Source organism: Ovis canadensis, chromosome 2 (assembly GCF_042477335.2).
Source record: "Ovis canadensis isolate MfBH-ARS-UI-01 breed Bighorn chromosome 2, ARS-UI_OviCan_v2, whole genome shotgun sequence".
In the NCBI taxonomy this organism is placed as follows: Eukaryota; Metazoa; Chordata; class Mammalia; order Artiodactyla; family Bovidae; genus Ovis; species Ovis canadensis.
This window is the reverse complement of record NC_091246.1, coordinates 122,466,139-122,480,559: the sequence shown is the minus strand read 5'-3', so window position 1 is coordinate 122,480,559 and position 14,421 is coordinate 122,466,139. Positions and strand designations below refer to the sequence as shown.

General features: G+C 47.4%; 1 long non-coding RNA gene across 1 annotated transcript in view; it reads left to right on the top strand.

Annotated features, from left to right (window-relative positions):
• Window positions 1-13,034: 13,034 nt before the first annotated feature.
• Window positions 13,035-14,421, top strand: part of LOC138432735 (uncharacterized) — a 32,278-nt gene continuing 30,891 nt past the window's right edge. Inside the window, exon 1 of the long non-coding RNA XR_011253964.1 lies at window positions 13,035-13,230. This is a non-coding gene — a long non-coding RNA (uncharacterized lncRNA). The remainder of the gene's footprint in view (window positions 13,231-14,421) is intronic.

Sequence of the window (14,421 nt, the reverse complement as noted above, 5' to 3'; positions counted from 1 at the left end):
ACCAGGAGATCAATCTACGGCTCCCCTCTCTCCCGGGCTTGTAGTTCCACCGAAGGGCGCGTGGGGGCAGCGTCGCGGCCGCGCGCCCGCCTGCCGGCCGTGCTCAGCATTGACATTGCGGGACAGGGGGATTTTCCACACTTGATTCCCTCCTCTGTCGGCCGGTCGCCTATTGTTGTTTCTGAGGCGGGTGGAGGAAGGCAACCAGCCTGTGTCCTCAGACCCTTCTCCGGGGTTGGCCCCGCTTCCCACGGAGGGGCGGAGAGAAAGCGGGGTTTGTCTGGGGACAAACTTTTAGAGCCGACCCTGGATCGCGGTGGAATCGGCGTAGCTGCGGTTGACCCCGCCTCGGGGGACAGGAGACGCCTGTCTTGACCCCAGTGGCTCTGGGTGGGTGGGGGCGCCAGGGGCTGAGTTGGGCGTCTCACGGGCACTCTGGTTTAACCTCGCCTCTACGAAGGCGTCTCTCTGCAGGGGTCCCCACTCTGCTTGCTCCATCTGTGCCTCCAGTCTTGGCCCCATCTACCCTCTCCCCTGGTCTGAGGAGTCCTTCCTGCCGGTCTAAGGTGTCCTCCTCCAGGAGCCTTCTCACCTGCCCCTTACACCTCAGGGCTGTCCCCTTGTCCAGGGCTGGCTGGCACTGCAGGCTCTGCGCAGTACCCCCTTCCTTTTATCCCAACCCAGGGTTATGGGTTGAAGGGCAGTCCCCACCTCTGCCTGAACTTTGGAAGCTTTGGGGCCTGTCCGATCTGGGGGAGGGGCGCCCGAGAGCCGCACTCTCTCTTTGCGTGTCCTGAGTGCTCAGTGGCCAGTGTCTGGAGGGCAGAGCAGAGCCTGACAAGCAGGACTCTGTAAATGCCGTTCTGAGATGAAAATGAATTAGTCTGCATCCTCTCCGTGCCCCTGAAAGCTGAAGTTTGTGAACTAGCTGTGGCCCAGGGGGAGATGGGTGTGAGTGACTCTTCTGCAGCTCCTGCGGGGGTCAGGGCTGCTGACAGCTCCTGCCTGGGAGCTTGGCCTGCTCCTCTGCCTGGTCCCTGCTGTGTAGAGGGGACTGATGGGGGGGGGGTGGGGAAAGGCAGGGACCCACCTGGCCTAAGATCCATTTCTGAGTCTCCCTCCCCAGCTGGCCCACAGGACAGCTGTGAGGCCCACCCTCCTCCCTGGTGGGCCCTTTGTCTGCCTGCCTCAGGTTGTCGACAGGGCCAGGTCCAGCCAGCTTGGGGAGGCGTGGATGGGCATCACATTATCCTGAGGGCATTGTCCCGTTTCTTCTATGTGGAAACTTCTCATAAAGGGACACACCTTTGGAAATTCCAGGGCAAAGGAAGGGTGACGTGAGAAGTGTCTGTGTGTCCAGCTCCAAATGGGACCTCATTCCAGATTCATATGATTTTTTTCTTCCCAGAAGGGGCCCTGGCCTAGCTGGTGTCGGGGGAGCCGCCTGGAAGGGCAGTGAATATCCCCTGGGGGGACAATGGCCCTTTTGAGGGCAACATGGAACAGATGGGGGTGAGCCCCCAGGACCATGGCTGGGGGCCGGGGCATGGGGCGGGGGTGAGGGAGGGTGTGTCCAGGGCTGCGATGCCTCACAAAGCTGGGGGGGTGTGTGGTCAGCACCCTCCACTCCATGCGAGGCTTGTAACCAGCTTGCGGCTCTCTGTCACCAGCTCAGCTGGTCACCTCTCACTTAGCGTGTGCCCCTCACCAACTTCTCTGGGAGCCCTGTGGGGGTGTGTTTCCCACTTTGCCTCAGCTGTCCTTCCTGCCGGATAATGGCCTGCTCCTCCTGTCTCTGTCTCTCTTTTTTTAAAAACAGATTCTTTTGTTACTTTAGGCAGTTATTTAAGATTCACCCTCCTGATAGATTCAAGTTGGTGTGACATTTGGTTGATTTTTCTAGTGGCAGCTTCTCTCCGTGACAGGCCCAGGGCCGTCAGGGGGGCCTTGAGCCGGGGTGGGGACACAGCAGTGGGGATGCTGGCAGCTTTACGGAGAGGGTGGGGTGGCAGCGAGGGCCCCTGGGCTGCTGCTAGTGTGGGCGGCCTGCCCCAGCGGCGGGTGGGGAGGGGGCTGGCCTGTCCTGGAGGCTGGACCCTGGAAGGCATGGCTGCCCTGTTCCCCCGAGCCAGTGGCTGGGACCTGACTGGCCACGGTGCCTGCTCCCGGCTCTGCAGTGACCACCTGTCTCTCCAGATGGGAATGTTCTTGCCACTCATTTCTCTCTCTTCACTTCTTTAACCCCTTCCTCCACAGAGGAGTGTTTTGTGACCCAGGCCTAACCAGGCCCTGGCCGAGGGGTTCTGAGCAGCTAGTAGGAGGCAGGCGACACCCCTCTGGGCACCACAAGAGGGGTGAGGGTGCTTTTCCCTGGCCACAGCATCAACTTCAACTCTGTGGCTGCTAGGGGGCAGGGGTGACATTGTGGGTGGGATGAAGTGGGACATCCGCCTGGATGAGGCCTGGGCTGTGGACGAGGCCCGGCGGAGGCTGCATGCAGCGGGTGGTCAGGAGAGGGGCCTGCTTCTGGCTCAAGCAGGCAGCAGAGCCTGGCAAGCACAGCACAGACCCGCTGGCCCCGGGTGGTCAGCCTGCTTCTGTGCCCAGAACCAGCCCGACCAGCCTCTCAGGCAGCTTCTCATGGAATCTGTCAGCGCACACAGCAACTTTTCAGGCAAGTCTGGCTGTTGCCCCCATCTCTACAGATGAAAGTGAGACTCGGGGAGGCCAGGCCAAGGCTGCAAGGCCAGCAAGAGGAGGAGGCAGGCAGGGAGTGGAGGGCTTTCTCTGCAAGGCAGGGAGAGGCTGCCCGTCAAAAGAGGAGGCCTGGGGAAGGGGGCCGCCTGCAGACCCTGGCTGCCCTGGGGCTGGGTAAGAGTCTCCTTGGGGACTTTTGGCTTTTGGGTGACCAAGGCTTGGGACACTCCTTCACTCCTCAGGCTTGTCCCTTGAGGCCTCCTGGGCTGGGATCCCAAGGAGGAAGGGCTCCACCTCTGCCATTTAAAAACAGTGGGGCTTCTAGGAATCAGAGTGCTATGTTCACTTCTCAGCTCTGTCCAACCACCTGTGTGACCCAGGGCAGGTTTCTTAACCTCTCTGAGCCTAGATGACTTCATAGGATTGTCGTAAGGAATAAGGGAACTAACATACATCAGGGGCTAAAGATCCAGGTAAACACTCCGTTGAATACAGACCACCAGCTGCTCTCATGTGCTGGCTTCCTCTGGACATTATCTTATCCAGTTCTCTCAGCTGCCCTATGCACACCATTGTACCCTGGCAGAGAGGGTCCCATCACGGATGGGAACCAGTGTAAGTACCTGGCCAAGGTTGCAATGTTACCTTCCTGGTGAGAACTGTGGCTAAGGGTCCTATCACTTCCCCACTTCTGGGCAGCCAGCCCTGGGAGAATTCAAGAACTTGGTTCTCGGTTGGGGTCCAGCCTTCCCCTCCCCCTGGGCTGGCCCAACTCTCCCTGGCTTGGCAGGTTTGGGACTCCCGTGTTCCCTCCCTGGGACTCCACCGAGTGGGCCTCCAGGCTCTTGTTTCCCTCACACAGCCTCCATCACGTCCTCATGGGAATAAGACGTTTTGAATATGTTAACACACCCATCTCATTTGCACCCTGTGGTCCTGACATCTCTCTCCTTTGCTGGAGGCATCCTCTTGCCTTGGGCAGTTTGGGCATGCAGGAGGAATCTTCAGCTTCAGAACTCCAAAATGAGGCTTTCTGACTTTGCACCTGGCCAATTGGCTTGATGGAGAAGGAAATGGCAACCCACTCCAGTATTCTTGCCCGGGAAATCCCCAGGACAGAGCAGCCTGGCCGGCTATAATCCTTAGGATCTCAAAAGAGTAGAACACGGCTTAGTGACTAAACAACAAACAAGTTGGCTTAAAAGGCAAACTTCACTGAGAGACACAGATGTTCTAAATCTTTTAACTTTAACATTTCAAGATGAAAGTAGGTGTTTGTGAATGCTGAGGTGTCTGTGAGGGGCCCAGTCGCTTCGGAGCTGCTTGGTAGGGTAGTCTGTTCTGCAAGGCAGCCCGTGCCAACAGGGGCAGGCCCCAATAGGGTAGAATTTGTTCTCCTAAGGAGCCTTTGGTTTCTTTGTGGCTGAGAGGGGGCCCAGAGGCCTCTGGTGCCCCTTCTAGGGATATAGAACTTGGCAGTATCCCAGAGCAGGGTGGCTTCCCCTGGGCCAACTGGGGCCAGGCTCTTTTGGTGACAGGCAGGTCTGGGGCTGCAGCCAGGCCCATGCCCATGCATGCGGGGCGCCCCACCAGCCTTCCCTTGCAGGACGATGGCCAGATCCACCCCAGCAGCCAGCCCGCTTCCTGTGCATCTCCTGTGCTCTCTTGCTCTGGGCCTTCCTCGACTCCTATGAATTCAGAATTCTGAAAGAATTTACTTGAGCCATGCAAGTAGAGATCAGGTTGTCCAAAGGGAGGGTTTGAGGGTCACAGTATGATGAGAGACACAATTTGAATGACTTATGGAACGTGCTTTTAAAATGCTGGAATATGCTTCTGTGGAGAGGGAGTGCCCATGAAACATGATGGGTGTGGGCTGGTATCTGTAGATGTTGCTAACTGATGAGCAGGAGCAAGTTCATTATACCATGCTCTCTACTTCCGTGTGAATTTCTACTTTTCGAAAACAAAAGCTAAAAATTAAAATAAAGACTTAACGATGATTGGATCAGACTAGAATGACCGGGTGGGGCTAAATCAGGGGTTCTCTGCTGTAACCCTGGCATAGGGCTGTCAAGCAGATTGGAGCAGATGGAGAAATCAAAAGCAGTGCTTCAACTTCTGGTCTGGACCTGTTTCTTCCTCCTGCTTCCTGCTAAGTACAGCTACGAACCCTGGAAAAGCATAGGAAACCACCTAAGGGGGCTTCTGGGAGGTGGAAGGGGAGGGTAAGCTAGTGTGAGACCCCGGGACTGGAGGGCAGCACAGGGCAGGGCCGCACACAGACCCCCTGTGACAGAGGAAGGGACCTGGGCTTGGGATGTCCTGCCCCAAGACTGGGAACATAAGGAGCCTGGATGGGCTCATCCTGCTCCCAGAAGACTGGCGGTGGGCCGGTCAGCACCAGGAGGAGAGTCACTGGGGAGGTCCCTGACAGTGAGCGGTCAGGTGAGATGCTCTCCTTTCCTGCTGGGCCTGCACTCTTTCCCGTCCTCCCCACCAGCCCACAGTAAGGGAGAGCTGCACCTCCACAAGGGACCCCACCCTGGGGGAACCCCATCTGCCGGTCTTGCATCAGCAGGAACCATTGGGAGCCCCAGCAGCATGGGTTTTAACAGACCGAAATAGTCCTGTCAGTCTCTAAAAAGTAGATTCTTATCGGAAACCCAGGCCATAATGGTAGGCCAGAACCTCCAGGCTAAATCTAAATTGGTGACTGCTGTGGTGAAATATAGGATCATATAGTCGCCAAACATGATAAGGAAAATGTCAAGAATATCATAAAAATCAGGCATCATACAATGAATCAGGAAAATCACAACTTGAATATAAAAAAAAAAAATCAGTGCCAACTCAGGATCAGATGTTGGACTTGTCTGGCAAGGATTTTAAAGCAGTAACCGTAAGAATGCTTCAACAAGCAATTACAATCAATTACCAAATTCTCTTGAAGCAAGTGAAGAAAATAGAAAATCTCAGCAAAGAAATCAGTTTTAAAAGCTATACCTGAAAAGTACAATTACAGAAATTTTTTTAAAAGTCCACTTGTTTCGGTCAGTACTATACTTTGATGACAGAGGTTAGGAAATCAGTGAATGTGAGGACAGAACAATAGAATTCATCCAATCTGAGCAAAAGAGGGAAAATAGACCAAAATGAACAAACAAAATACCCCAAACAGAAGGCCTCAGGGACCCACTGAACGACAAGAGATCCAGCCTTCACATCATGTATCGTTGGAGTCCCGCTGGAGAAGTACAGTGAGCTTAAGAGTACTTGGAGAGATAATGATGGAAACATCTCTTATTTGTCAAAATACAAAAACATACAGACTCATGAAGCTGAGTGAGCCCCAAATAAGAGAAATCCAAAGTAATTTGTGTCAAGACATGTCATCATTAAACTTGTGAAAATAAAAGTAAATTCTTTGTAGTGGTCAAAAAGAACCTTGCTTTTTTTTTTTCTCAGGATTTCCTGAAACTCATTAAAAAAAAAAGACAAAACAAAACACTTTTCCTGGTTATTTTGGTGTTTCATTTGATTTTGAAACATTACTTCTAGGTTAATGAGTAATACATGGTGATTGCAAGAAAATTAAGCATGTTATTTATTAAAGAGAGAATCACTACAATCCCACCACTCAGCAGACACCACCATTCGTGTGTTGATATTTGTATTTCCAGACTTTTTTCTATGTACACAAATGCATATGAACAAACATTTTAGCTAAAATGTAATCATAAAATGCATATCATTCTATAATCTCCTTTTTTACCTTAAAAACATATTGTGAACGTCTTTCCTTGTCAAGAAGCATGCAAGTATATCATTGTTCTTAATGTAGAATTTCGTTGTGTGAATAGACACAATTTCAATAACCACACATGTTGAAAGTGTAGGCTACCCTGTTTTATATTTTATAATATAAATACTAAATATTTATATTATTTTCTCAACAGTAAATAATATTGTGATGAACATTATTCTATGTATATCTTGGTGCATTCATCTGATTATTGCCTCAGAAATTCAGAAATTTTGAATTTTGAAGTCAAAGGATACGTGTAGTTTAAGGCTTTTGATAACGGTCCTTAGGTTGTCCTCCAAAGAGTTCTGCCCATGAATTTTTCTGCCAACAGTGTGTGAGAAAACTAGTTCTGAGGACTTCATCATTGTTTGCTCGACTTCAGTCCCAGACAGGATGGCTTTCCTACCGTTAGAGTCTAAGTGTTCCGAGCGCGTCCTGCCAGCAGGGGCTCATCCCTGACTTGACTTGCAGATCCCTCTTGAAATAGTTTTTCCTCGAAAATCCGAATAGCCCTCACTGTCTTCAGGTCTCTCCCGAGATACTGTTTGATTAGAAGTGCCTTCCTGATTCATCTCATGTAAAAGAGCCACCCCTCCCCCATCATCTCCTTTCCTGTTCTTTCAGGCCTCCCTCCCTGTCCCCTTGTCTTGCCCATCCCTGGCCCTAAGTGCAGAGATTGCCAGTTCACCCTTCAATTCCAGCTCCCAGGGGTACATACAGATGGTGCGTGTAGAAGATGCTGAACAGATATTTATTAAATGCAGGACTCGTTATTTTCAAACTGCAGTAGGCTGACAGGTGATAAATGGTATCTCACTGTTTTAATTGGTATTTATTCAAGTACTATTTACAATGAGCCGTTTTCATTCTTTTCGGTCATATATATTTTTCCTTTTGCAAGTTACCCATTCATTGAACAGCATTAAATACTGAAATGAAAAAAAAAACCACAAAAACAAAAATAAAAAACCTTTTCACCCCAGATCATACAAATATTGAAGTGATAATGAGAATGTTGTGAACAACATTATGCTAGGAATTCAACAACTTAGATGAAACTGACAAATTCCTTGAAAACTGCAAATTACTGAAACACACAAGAATAGAAAGTCTAAATAACCCTATGTCTATCATAGACATTAAACTTATAATTAAAAATTTTCCTATAAAGAAAACTCTAGGCCCAATGGTTTCTTCAGGAAATTCTATCAAATATTTGTGGAAGCACTGTCAATCTGACAAAACTCTTTGCAGAAAATAAAGGAGGAGGGAATGTGTCTCAAATCATTTTATAAGACCAGCTTGACCCTGATACCGAAACCTGACCAAAAATTATAATTAGACTAATATGTCTCATAAACACATATGCAAAAATTCTTAGCAGAATATTACTAGAAAGAGCACCATATAATGATCAAGTGGGGTTTATGTTAGGGATAAAGAACTCTATCCCTTTAATATTAATTACAAAATAAATCAATGTAACTCACCACCATAAAGTGATGAATAAAGAAACCTAAATGACTAAAGGATAAACAATGTATCATTATTTTTAAAAATGCAGAAAAAATGTGATAAAATTCAACATATATTCATTATAAAAGAATCTCTGCTACCTACAAATAGAATGTCTTCAATCTTATAAAGAAGGCATACTAAAACTACACAAGTGAGATTAAAAACGTTCAAAAACAACATTAAAATACCTGTGAATAAATCTGATGAAAGATGAACATGACCGTCATACTGAAAACTGCACAAACATTGTTGAGAGAGGTTAAATAAGGGTCAAGGTAATGGAGAGATACACCATGTTCATGGATCAGAGTTCACAGTATCAAGAAGATGCCGATTTTCTCCAAATTGGTTTATGGGCTCAGCACGATACCAAACAAAATTCCATGCAGTCATTTTGGAGAAGGCTGATTTTAAACTTTATATGAAAAAGTAAAGGATATAGATGAGCCAAAGTATCTTGTAAAAGAGTAATAGGAAAGAGGCGCATACTTGGTTTTAGAACTTCCAGCTGCAGTAATCGAGGGGGTATAGGGTGCCATAAGGCTAGATGAATGGATCCGTGGAACAGAACAGAGAGCTGGGAAATATACCTATGTAATGTGGTCAATTGATTTTTTTAAAAAAATTTCCTCCTTTTCTCCATGCCCCAAACCTTAGTATTCACTATTTCACTTTCTGTTACTATGAGTTTGGATTTTTAAAAGAATACACCGCATGTAAGCGAGATCATACAACATGTTTGTGTGTCTGGCTTATTTCACTAGCGTAATGTCCTCCAGGTTCATAGATCTTGTCACAAGTGACAGGATTTCCTTCTCTTTGAAGGCTGAGTAGCATTCTGTTTTGTATGTGGAGCACATTTTCTTTATCCATTCGTCTGTGGACGGATATTTAGGCTGTTTCCGTATCTCGGCTGCAGTGAACACAGGGGGCAAAGGCCTTTGTCTTTCAGTTAATTCTTTATCAAGGAGCTAAATTAATTCAAAGGGGAAAGGAACACATTAAACATATGATGCTGAAACAAACCAGATATTTGTATAAAACAGTGCCACTCAGAAAATAATTCAAAACTTCATCTAAATGTGGACTTAGAACCATCAGTCTTCTAGAAGGAAAACAGGAGACTGTTTAAGACTTTGAGGAAGACAAAGACACTGACCGGATTAGCACAAAAAACGTGAACCATAAATCAAAAAATAATAACCGGACATCATCAAGAGCATCTAAAGATTCTATAAGAAAAAATTAGCAGGCAAGCTACAGAAGAGGAAAACGTTAGCATGATATGGATATCTGATAAAGGATTCATATTTATAATATGCGCTGAAGAATTCCTAAAAACCATTAATATTCAGACAATCCAAACTAAAATGGGCAAAGAGTTGTAGACAATTCACGAAAGAAGACATATAAGCGGCCAATAAGCACTTACGAGATGCTTAATATTAGTAGTCATCCAATAAAAGCAAATTAAAACCACGCAGAGTTCCCACTATATACCTGCTGCTGCTGCTGCTGAGGCGCTTCAGTCGTGTCCGACTCTGTGCGACCCCAGAGACGGCAGCCCACCAGGCTCCCCCGTCCCTGGGATTCTCCAGGCAAGGACACTGGAGCGGGTTGCCATTTCCTTCTCCAACCAGTATACCTACTAGGTTAGCTATAACTTCTAGATCAGTATATAGCAGTAACTGAGAATATCAAGTGTGGAGTAACTGAAACTCTCATACGTTATACATGGGCGTGTAAAATAGGATGGCAGTTCCTTATGAAGCTAAATAAACACTTATGACCCGGCAATTCCACTCCTAGGGACTTAAAAAAGCCTTGCACATAAATGTACCTTACAGTTTTATTCAAATTACCAAACTCTGGAAATATCCAAACTCCATTCATAGGTGAATGAATTAAACAATTTTGTTATATAGTTTTGGAATGCTGCTTACCAATAACACGAACTATTGACATACATATCTCTGTGGTTGAATATCAAAAATACGCTGTGTGAAAGAGGCCAGACACAAAAAGTGCATATGGTATGTTTCATTTACATGAATTTCTATAGCAAGCAAAACTAGTTTCTAGTGACAGAAATCGGAATGGTAATTGATTGTCAAAGCGTGTGTCAAAAATTGGCAGTAAAAGAGCATGGGGACGCTTTCTGGGGTGATGGAAATATTCTGGAACTTGACTTGGCTATTTGAAACTGTCAGAATTCTTGAACTCGAAGGTGAGTATCTGTGCATTTGGTTGTATGTAAAAGATATATCAATTAAAAGAACAGTACGGCCGAGAGAAATTTAGACACTTAATTTGTATTGCTGCTATAAATAGAATGCTGGTTTTTTCTGTTGCAGCTTCTCACTGGTGCAAGCAATTTTATAGTTAAAATCCACCAAACTTTAGGTAAATCGTTCCCATAGAATTTCCTTGATGTCAAACTTGGTAAGGTCAGCACCCACGTGTACATGTGTGTGCTCACACACACACACACACAGATGCACATGTGCATATAACTGTAGACGAAACTCACTTTTGAATACAAGTGTAAAACAATAAATAGGAGAAAATTAAATCCAGCAATATTGAACCATGACAAAATAGGACTTATACTAGGAATACAAGGAGAAAAAGTTCATGATTCTCTTAAAACACACGCAATAACCTTCTGCAGAGGACGTGACATAGGATGGTTCGGAGACGAGCTTGACGTTTTGAGGTGAGTGAGCGGGCACGGCCTCTCTGCTCGCAGGGCGGGCCCCGTGGGGCAGCACCTGGCGTGTAGTAGATGCTCAGTCAGCGCTGATCAGACAAAGAAATGCTGTCAGCGGTGTGTGGCCACGCGGCACGCTGGGCATCCCACCAGGTCGTCTCTGTAGCCACACCCACGCTCTCCTCATGTCTTTCTAAGAAAACTCTTAATCCTAGCCAACCATGTTTGAAATCAGGCTGGTAAAGCAAGGGCTTTCCATGGTCCAGCTCACCAGATCCAGGCATGTGCCATCCCACTGCTGGTGGTGTGGGCAGTGCTGGGCTGGTCAGGGTGCTGTGGCCATTCACCCCAGCCACGTCTGGTTTCACTGGCTGGAGGTGTTTGATGGAATGGAAAGCCCACCCGCTGAGTGGTGGGGACCCTGGGGGCACTTGTCTAGAAGAGAACTATTTAGGTGGTGAGACGGGTCCTTGAGCACCTGCGCAGGCGGGCACCGTCCCTAGCAGCCTGAGGGGCACCTCCTCCACCATCCTCCCAGCGGCGGCCCTTCTGTTGTCCAGCTCAGAGAGGGGACCACCAAGGCCCTGGGTGACCGGCCCACCTGTGCGAGTCTGACCACAGTACTGTTGCAAGGTGTTGGTTTTGTGTGAGGACGTGAGCTTGTACAGTTGAGGACAGGATGTTGGGGTGAGGGGAGAGAGGGATCGTGGAGAAGTGGCCTTGATTCAGGCCTTCACAGGGCACATCCTGGGCTAGTGCCTGGGGTCAGGATGTCAGGACTGTGGGGCCGCGGCCACCGAGCCTGCCCACTCACCCTGCCTGTGTGCCCTCTACGCACCTGCTGTGGACAAGCCTGGGAGCAGGGCTCATGGGGTTCCCCCACCTACACTTCCACCATGGGGAAGCAGCTGGCAGGCAGGGCTGGCTGCTGGTCTACCCCTCGCCAGGTGGGTGGCCTGGGAGACATCCCTTAACCTCTTCTGTAAATGGGGAAAACAGTAACAATGTAGTTACCACGTGTGCCAGCGATGATCTAAGTCTGAGCACAAACACCCTGTGGTCAGGAATGCTTCCTGCATTGCTTTAGAAATAAAGAAACTGAGGCTCAAGGAGTCAGGGTGCCTGGCCAAGGTCACCCAACAAAGCTGTTCCAGGACTCTCTGGGTTCCTGTACACCGTCAGGTCGGGGAGCAGATCTCCACCCCTGTCCACCACCCTCACCATCTGAGCCTGCTGCCCACCCCTCCAGGTTCTGATGACTACCTGGGCACCTGGGGCCAAAGCCAGGGAGGCCAGCATCTGCATTTCCACCTGTATCTGGTCCTTCTCTCCTTGCCACCTCTACCGCCCTCCACCAGCCCCTCTCTGGAGCATGAGCCCCTCTCTTGCCATCAGCAGGGAGCTGCCTCTGCACCTCTTGTTTCACCCCCAGCGAGTGGGGTCTTGCTGTTCTTTCTCACCAGCCCTGGCACCACCCACTCTGGAAGAAATGCCCCAGCCCTGGGAGTTCCCCAGGCATTACAGACTTGTAGCCATGGCCTTGAATAGCTGTGTTAATTGGTCTCAGTTGTTGGAAGTAAATTCAACACATCACCAACTGGAATACCACAAAATTTATGTTAAAAAATGGAAATTGTAAGGAACTGGAACATTAGTGGCATGCAAATATATCTAAGTTGTAACATCTCTTTCTAACAGAGACTTTCAGCATTTTCAGCCAGTGAATTTTTCTCCTTGAACTTCATTTGCTCTGTCCTGCCTTTGATAGAGTTTGTTCAGTCCTTTGTAAAAGAAAAAAAAAATCAAACGGCTGTTTAATGACCCAATGGTTTTATTACTTAATTCCATAAAAATTCAGTGTGAAAGCTTTAGAGTCAACTTTCACCAAGCACTGTAGCCTAGACAAAAGGGTAGTGTGCTCCTACCACCAACGATGCTTATGGATCATCCGCTTCTGGAACTTTCTCCTGGTGGTTTTTAATATCAAACCCAGAATCAACAAAAGCTTGTGACTTTGAGCCAATTCGGGTGGAATTTTCGACAAGTCTGAAGTATTCACTTTTTATAAAATTTTATTGTTTTCAAATAAGGACAACTTCCTTATGTAAGCCAATGACCAACAGTAGACTTCTTACCTGAAATTTTATATTAAGTTTGCCTTCCTACTAATTGTATAAATATTACATATGCTCATGCTTTCATGGTGATTGTGAACATGATTGAGGAGTGTGCCTTTATGAGCTGGTTAAACATTACCTCCCACTGTTTTACTTTTAATAACACTTTTTATTTCTTTAGCAGGTCCCTAAATCCATCATTAGTCAAGAAACTTTCTGCCCATCCTCTGTTGTTACACATGAGTCTTCTGGAAGGAAGTGTCCCAGGGAGAAGAAGGGTATCTGTAAGAGTCAGAGGAAATGAAGTGTGTGGGGATTATGGAAGACCTGTGGATAGCCAGGAAAACTGGACCTTCGCCTCTGGGGCCAATTGCGAGAGGGTGCGGCTTTACTTTCAATCTTCTAACTTTTTGTTTCACACAGGACTGCAGTTGATTTGTAACATTGCGTTAGTTTCAGGTGTACAACAGGGGGTGGTGTCATCTGCATAACTGAGGCTACTGATATTTCTCCTGGCAATCTTGATCCCAACTTGTGCTTCATCTAGTCCAGCATTTCTCATGATGTACTCTGCATATAAGTTAAATAAGCGGAGACAATCAACAGCCTTGATGTACTCCTTTCCCGACTTGAACCATGTCCAGTTCTAACTGCTGCTTCTTGACCTGCATACATATTTCTCAGGAGGCAGGTCAGGTGTCCTGGTATGCCCATCGCTTCAAGAATTTTCCACAGTGTGTTGTGATCCACACTGTCAAAGGCTTTGGCATAGTCAATAAAGCAGAAATAGATGTTTTTTCTGGAACTCTCTTGCTTTTTCAGTGATCCAACAGATGTTGGCAATTTGATCTCTGGTTCCTCTGCCTTTTCTAAAATCAGCTTGAATATCTGGAAGTTCATGGTTCACATAGTGCTGAAGCCTGGCTTGGAGAATTTTGAGCATTACTTTACTAGCGTGTGAGATGAGTGCAACTGTGTGGTAGTTTGAGCATTCTTTGGCATTGCCTTTCTTTGGGATTGGCATGAAAACTGACCTTTTCCAGTCCTGTGGTCACTGCTGAGTTTTCCAAATTTGCTGGCATATTGAGTGCAGCACTTTCACAGCATCATCTTTTAGGATTTGAAATAGCTCAACTGGAATTCCATCACTTCCACGAGCTTTGTTCATAGTGATTCTTCCTAAGGCCCACTTGACTTCACATTCCAGGATGTCTGGTTCTAGGTGAATGATCACACCATCGTGATTATCTGGGTTGTGAAGATCTTTTTTGTACAGTTCTTCTGTGTATTCTTGCCACCTCTTCTTAATATCTTCTGCTTCTGTTAGGTCCATACCATCTCTGTCCTTTATCGAGCCCATCTTTGCATGAAATGTTCCTTTCAGTTCAGTTCAGTTCAGTTCAGTCACTCGGTCGTGTCCAACTCTTTGCGACCCCATGAATCACAGCACGCCAGGCCTCCCTGTCCATCACCAACTACTGGAGTTCACTCAGATTCACGTCCATCGAGTCAGTGGTGCCATCCAGCCATCTCATCCTCTGTTGCCCCCTTCTCCTCCTGCCCCCAATCCC